This window comes from Schistocerca piceifrons, unplaced genomic scaffold (assembly GCF_021461385.2).
Source record: "Schistocerca piceifrons isolate TAMUIC-IGC-003096 unplaced genomic scaffold, iqSchPice1.1 HiC_scaffold_953, whole genome shotgun sequence".
In the NCBI taxonomy this organism is placed as follows: Eukaryota; Metazoa; Arthropoda; class Insecta; order Orthoptera; family Acrididae; genus Schistocerca; species Schistocerca piceifrons.
In genome coordinates, this window is record NW_025729227.1 from 7,501 (window position 1) to 15,000 (window position 7,500).

At 56.5% G+C, this 7,500-nt stretch overlaps 2 non-coding genes and 1 pseudogene across 2 annotated transcripts; all 3 read right to left on the reverse strand.

Annotated features, from left to right (window-relative positions):
* LOC124773406 overlaps positions 1-1,668 on the reverse strand; it is a 4,225-nt pseudogene extending 2,557 nt beyond the window's left edge.
* A 188-nt stretch (positions 1,669-1,856) lies between these two features.
* On the reverse strand, positions 1,857-2,011 carry LOC124773403. Its single transcript, XR_007014655.1, has one exon. It is a non-coding gene; the product is annotated as a 5.8S ribosomal RNA (ribosomal RNA).
* A 352-nt stretch (positions 2,012-2,363) lies between these two features.
* LOC124773411 lies at positions 2,364-4,272 on the reverse strand. Its single transcript, XR_007014659.1, has one exon. It is a non-coding gene; the product is annotated as a small subunit ribosomal RNA (ribosomal RNA).
* Positions 4,273-7,500: the final 3,228 nt, after the last annotated feature.

Genomic DNA, 7,500 nt, shown 5'->3' on the forward strand with positions numbered 1-7,500 from the left:
GCACGACGCTTCAGCGCCATCCATTTTCAGGGCTAGTTGCTTCGGCAGGTGAGTTGTTACACACTCCTTAGCGGATTCCGACTTCCATGGCCACCGTCCTGCTGTCTTAAGCAACCAACGCCTTTCATGGTTTCCCATGAGCGTCGATTCGGGCGCCTTAACTCGGCGTTTGGTTCATCCCACAGCGCCAGTTCTGCTTACCAAAAGTGGCCCACTTGGCACTCCGATCCGAGTCGTTTGCTCGCGGCTTCAGCATATCAAGCAAGCCGGAGATCTCACCCATTTAAAGTTTGAGAATAGGTTGAGGTCGTTTCGGCCCCAAGGCCTCTAATCATTCGCTTTACCGGATGAGACTCGTACGAGCACCAGCTATCCTGAGGGAAACTTCGGAGGGAACCAGCTACTAGATGGTTCGATTAGTCTTTCGCCCCTATACCCAGCTCCGACGATCGATTTGCACGTCAGAATCGCTACGGACCTCCATCAGGGTTTCCCCTGACTTCGTCCTGGCCAGGCATAGTTCACCATCTTTCGGGTCCCAACGTGTACGCTCTAGGTGCGCCTCACCTCGCAATGAGGACGAGACGCCCCGGGAGTGCGGAGGCCGCCGCCCCGTGAAGGGCGGGGAAGCCCCATCCTCCCTCGGCCCGCGCAAGGCGAGACCTTCACTTTCATTACGCCTTTAGGTTTCGTACAGCCCAATGACTCGCGCACATGTTAGACTCCTTGGTCCGTGTTTCAAGACGGGTCGTGAAATTGTCCAAAGCTGAAGCGCCGCTGACGGGAGCGATTATTCCGCCCGAGAGCATCCCGAGCCAACAGCGGCGCGGGTCCGGGGCCGGGCCAGGTAGGTCCGTCATCCGGGAAGAACCGCGCGCGCTTGCCGGGAGCCCGAGCGCCCAAAGGGGCGAATCGACTCCTCCAGATATACCGCCGGGCAGCCAGCCAGGACACCGGGGCTCTGCCCAACAGACGCGAACCGAGGCCCGCGGAAGGACAGGCTGCGCACCCGGGCCGTAGGCCGGCACCCAGCGGGTCGCGACGTCCTACTAGGGGAGAAGTGCGGCCCACCGCACACCGGAACGGCCCCACCCCGCGGCGAGTGGAAAGGCAACCGGACACGACCCCGCCGCGGATTGCTCCGCGCGGGCGGCCGGCCCCATCTGCCGAGGGCGGAGGCCAGTGGCCGGATGGGCGTGAATCTCACCCGTTCGACCTTTCGGACTTCTCACGTTTACCCCAGAACGGTTTCACGTACTTTTGAACTCTCTCTTCAAAGTTCTTTTCAACTTTCCCTCACGGTACTTGTTCGCTATCGGTCTCGTGGTCATATTTAGTCTCAGATGGAGTTTACCACCCACTTGGAGCTGCACTCTCAAGCAACCCGACTCGAAGGAGAGGTCCCGCCGACGCTCGCACCGGCCGCTACGGGCCTGGCACCCTCTACGGGCCGTGGCCTCATTCAAGTTGGACTTGGGCTCGGCGCGAGGCGTCGGGGTAGTGGACCCTCCCAAACACCACATGCCACGACAGGCGGCAGCCTGCGGGGTTCGGTGCTGGACTCTTCCCTGTTCGCTCGCCGCTACTGGGGGAATCCTTGTTAGTTTCTTTTCCTCCGCTTAGTAATATGCTTAAATTCAGCGGGTAGTCTCGCCTGCTCTGAGGTCGTTGTACGAGGTGTCGCACGCCACACCGCCAGCCGGCTGTGCACGCTACCGAGAAAGTACCGGTATGCGAACCGCCAGGCGACGGGCGCGCATCGCACGTTTGAGGAGACGCGGCCGGCCCCACAGGCGGCCGCGACACTCCCAGGTCTGCGAAGCGGGGCAAACGCCGCGCGCTTCAGTATACGTAGCCGACCCTCAGCCAGACGTGGCCCGGGAACGGAATCCATGGACCGCAATGTGCGTTCGAAACGTCGATGTTCATGTGTCCTGCAGTTCACATGTCGACGCGCAATTTGCTGCGTTCTTCATCGACCCACGAGCCGAGTGATCCACCGTCCTGGGTGATCTTTTCTCAAGTTTCCGCCGTCTCTTTCGAGACGGTCGCATAGGCGGGAGTGAGGCGTGTGGCGGCCCCTGTTCCAGCGTTCTGTGTCCAACGGCCTCACGGCCGACGGGCGTCGTACGGCTCCACACCGGAGCGGACAGGCACTCGGGCGAAAGTCATTCAAAACCGGCGCCAGGCGCCAGGTGCCGCAGGCCAGCCGCTCCAGCGCTTCAGCGCTCGTACCACACAACATTGCCGCTAGTTTTGAGAGGCACGCGTGGTTCCGCACGCGGCGCACGGCTACTGCGAGCCGTACAGGTAGCGTGTTGCGCGACACGACACGCACATCGAAAGACATGCAGTCTAGTCGGTAATGATCCTTCCGCAGGTTCACCTACGGAAACCTTGTTACGACTTTTACTTCCTCTAAATGATCAAGTTTGGTCATCTTTCCGGTAGCATCGGCAACGACAGAGTCAATGCCGCGTACCAGTCCGAAGACCTCACTAAATCATTCAATCGGTAGTAGCGACGGGCGGTGTGTACAAAGGGCAGGGACGTAATCAACGCGAGCTTATGACTCGCGCTTACTGGGAATTCCTCGTTCATGGGGAACAATTGCAAGCCCCAATCCCTAGCACGAAGGAGGTTCAGCGGGTTACCCCGACCTTTCGGCCTAGGAAGACACGCTGATTCCTTCAGTGTAGCGCGCGTGCGGCCCAGAACATCTAAGGGCATCACAGACCTGTTATTGCTCAATCTCGTGCGGCTAGAAGCCGCCTGTCCCTCTAAGAAGAAAAGTAATCGCTGACAGCACGAAGGATGTCACGCGACTAGTTAGCAGGCTAGAGTCTCGTTCGTTATCGGAATTAACCAGACAAATCGCTCCACCAACTAAGAACGGCCATGCACCACCACCCACCGAATCAAGAAAGAGCTATCAATCTGTCAATCCTTCCGGTGTCCGGGCCTGGTGAGGTTTCCCGTGTTGAGTCAAATTAAGCCGCAGGCTCCACTCCTGGTGGTGCCCTTCCGTCAATTCCTTTAAGTTTCAGCTTTGCAACCATACTTCCCCCGGAACCCAAAAGCTTTGGTTTCCCGGAGGCTGCCCGCCGAGTCATCGGAGGAACTGCGGCGGATCGCTGGCTGGCATCGTTTATGGTTAGAACTAGGGCGGTATCTGATCGCCTTCGAACCTCTAACTTTCGTTCTTGATTAATGAAAACATACTTGGCAAATGCTTTCGCTTCTGTTCGTCTTGCGACGATCCAAGAATTTCACCTCTAACGTCGCAATACGAATGCCCCCGCCTGTCCCTATTAATCATTACCTCGGGTTCCGAAAACCAACAAAATAGAACCGAGGTCCTATTCCATTATTCCATGCACACAGTATTCAGGCGGGCTTGCCTGCTTTAAGCACTCTAATTTGTTCAAAGTAAACGTGCCGGCCCACCGAGACACTCAATAAAGAGCACCCTGGTAGGATTTCAACGGGGTCCGCCTCGGGACGCACGAGCACGCACGGGGCGGTCGCACGCCTTCGGCTCGCCCCACCGGCAGGACGTCCCACGATACATGCCAGTTAAACACCGACGGGCGGTGAACCAACAGCGTGGGACACAAATCCAACTACGAGCTTTTTAACCGCAACAACTTTAATATACGCTATTGGAGCTGGAATTACCGCGGCTGCTGGCACCAGACTTGCCCTCCAATAGATACTCGTTAAAGGATTTAAAGTGTACTCATTCCGATTACGGGGCCTCGGATGAGTCCCGTATCGTTATTTTTCGTCACTACCTCCCCGTGCCGGGAGTGGGTAATTTGCGCGCCTGCTGCCTTCCTTGGATGTGGTAGCCGTTTCTCAGGCTCCCTCTCCGGAATCGAACCCTGATTCCCCGTTACCCGTTACAACCATGGTAGGCGCAGAACCTACCATCGACAGTTGATAAGGCAGACATTTGAAAGATGCGTCGCCGGTACGAGGACCGTGCGATCAGCCCAAAGTTATTCAGAGTCACCAAGGCAAACGGACCGGACGAGCCGACCGATTGGTTTTGATCTAATAAAAGCGTCCCTTCCATCTCTGGTCGGGACTCTGTTTGCATGTATTAGCTCTAGAATTACCACAGTTATCCAAGTAACGTGGGTACGATCTAAGGAACCATAACTGATTTAATGAGCCATTCGCGGTTTCACCTTAATGCGGCTTGTACTGAGACATGCATGGCTTAATCTTTGAGACAAGCATATGACTACTGGCAGGATCAACCAGGGAGCTGCGTCAACTAGAGCTGAGCAGCCGGCCGCCCGGGAGTGTGTCCCGGGGGCCCGCGCGAACACGCAAGCGTCCGCTCAATCATTCTGCAAACAGGAGGAGGCTGAGCTCCCCTGCACAATACACCTCGAAACCCTCTCAGGTCCCGGCGGCGCGCAGCGCCGTCCCAAGTACTTGGTCGGGTTCGAGAGAGGCGCAATCGCCCGGAGTTAGGCGAGTAGACGCTTTCGGTGCGACCACCCGTGCTCCCAACTGAGCTTGCCGCTGCCGACAGAGGCCCGGGAGCGTGCTGTCGTGGCATTGCCGGCGGGAGACAACACGCGCCACCTACGGTGACCGGCAGCTCCAACGCCAGCGCCACAGAAGGACAAAAGCCCCACTTGGGTGCCGAAGCGAACTCTCCCAGCACAGCGCACACGCCAACACATCCGCACAGCTGCGATACAAACCACCAGCGAGAACCGCTGGGGCGACCGAGCAGCAGACGGCGTCGCGGCGCCGAGCGCCGGGCGGCGGCGCATCCTCAACGCACACAGTCCTCAATCGGACCAGCACACTGCAGATGTCCACCGCGCTTCGCACCGGGCCCGCGAGGACCTACTTTGGCCGCACGGCGCCGCGCGCAGGGTGCGCCGGCGCGCAGCTGCGACGCCTGCCGCGTCCGTCGGCCGGCGCGCCTGCCACTGGCCGCCCCCACCAGCCGGCTGTAGCGCGTGCGCCCACGCACCGCGCGGCCAGCACGCCGGGAGGCGCCCCCTCACCGGCCGGGGACGGTCCCACCCAGCCACCGCCGCGTATCGCTTCACACCCAGATGCCGTTCAGTTTCGTCGGCATGGTGGGTATCGCTGGAACAACCGGTTAGTACCTCAACCTATCGTCGCCATCACCGATTCACCCCTAGCGAGAACAACCGCACCACAACGGGTTACCATTTCTTCATTTGCGTAACTTCACCAGAAAACGTAGGCGTCCATCGCCATTTGCAACTTCAACCATTATTGCATGCCTGTGTCAGGTGTCACGCCACACTACGTCTGCCCACATACACGCAACAAAATGTGCACGCCTAGACAATACGTGGAAGGTGGCCCCCGTACGTATGCGATGTCCATTGCTCGAACGACTGTCAACCGGCTTCTGTAGCATGTCGCAGATATGGAACGCGCTGCACCATGCCATCACGGTGTGTGAGGAGAGACGACTAGGTCCGAATACATCAACAGACAGCTCATGCTGATCGCCATCCACGGCGTCCGTTCCTCCCACACGTCTCTATGGCGTACCACACTGCAATCCAGCTCTCATAGGGAGACGACACGTAGCTGCGTGCACAATATTTGCACTGTATGGTCCGCCGTTTTTGGGCGCAGTCGTTGTACGGTCACACATGTGCCACGATGTATCATTCAGTACATAAGGACGAATGTGCAGTACAGATTGTGGTTCACGCGTACGACATCAGCGGACAGTTGACACAGGCCGCACCACAACGTAGCCTGCGTACGTCGCATGCGAAGGGCATTGAACATGCAAACTTGTCACCAACCACCTTGCGAAGGCAGGGGGCAAGGTGGGGACGTGGGGAGAGGTGGGGGGGGGGGGGGGGGCGGCATGTACGCCCTGCTGCCATCCACATTACAGTGTACAGCAGGAGCATGTGGAAAGTCAGCAAGACTTGCAAGGTGTTTAACATGAAGCGATACACAGGGGAGCGGGCAGTGCGAGTAGCGAACTATATTGCGAGGGTTGCGGGTGGGCAACACTACACTAATTGAACGAGTCGTATAACAATTACAGAGCAGGTTTAGGCGACAACGTGGGTTACGATAGGCGACAACGTGGGTTACGTTAGGGGACAACGTGGGTTACGTTAGGGGACAACGTGGGTTACGTTAGGGGACAACGTGGGTTACGTTAGGGGACAACGTGGGTTACGTTAGGGGACAACGTGGGTTACGTTAGGGGACAACGTGGGTTACGTTAGGGGACAACGTGGGTTAGGTTAAGGCACAACATGGGTTAGGTTAAGGCACAACATGGGTTAGGTTAAGGCACAACATGGGTTAGGTTAAGGCACAACATGGGTTAGGTTAAGGCACAACATGGGTTAGGTTACGGCACAACATGGGTTAGGTTAAGGCACAACATGGGTTAGGTTAAGGCACAACATGGGTTAGGTTAGGGGACAACATGGGTTAGGTTAGGGGACAACATGGGTTAGGTTAGGGGACAACATGGGTTAGGTTAAGGCACAACATGGGTTAGGTTAGGGGACAACATGGGTTAGGTTAAGGCACAACATGGGTTAGGTTAGGGGACAACATGGGTTAGGTTAGGGGACAACATGGGTTAGGTTAAGGCACAACATGGGTTAGGTTAAGGCACAACATGGGTTAGGTTAAGGCACAACATGGGTTAGGTTAGGGGACAACATGGGTTAGGTTAGGGGACAACTTGGGTTAGGTTAGGGGACAACATGGGTTAGGTTAAGGCACAACATGGGTTAGGTTAAGGCACAACATGGGTTAGGTTAGGGCACAACATGGGTTAGGTTAGGGCACAACATGGGTTAGGTTAGGGCACAACATGGGTTAGGTTAGGGGACAACATGGGTTAGGTTAGGGGACAACATGGGTTAGGTTAGGGGACAACATGGGTTAGGTTAGGGGACAACATGGGTTAGGTTAGGGGACAACATGGGTTAGGTTAGGGGACAACATGGGTTAGGTTAGGGGACAACATGGGTTAGGTTAGGGGACAACATGGGTTAGGTTAGGGGACAACATGGGTTAGGTTAGGGGACAACATGGGTTAGGTTAAGGCACAACATGGGTTAGGTTAAGGCACAACATGGGTTAGGTTAGGGGACAACATGGGTTAGGTTAGGGGACAACATGGGTTAGGTTAGGGGACAACATGGGTTAGGTTAAGGCACAACATGGGTTAGGTTAGGGGACAACATGGGTTAGGTTAAGGCACAACATGGGTTAGGTTAGGGGACAACATGGGTTAGGTTAGGGGACAACATGGGTTAGGTTAAGGCACAACATGGGTTAGGTTAAGGCACAACATGGGTTAGGTTAAGGCACAACATGGGTTAGGTTAGGGGACAACATGGGTTAGGTTAGGGGACAACTTGGGTTAGGTTAGGGGACAACATGGGTTAGGTTAAGGCACAACATGGGTTAGGTTAAGGCACAACATGGGTTAGGTTAGGGGACAACATG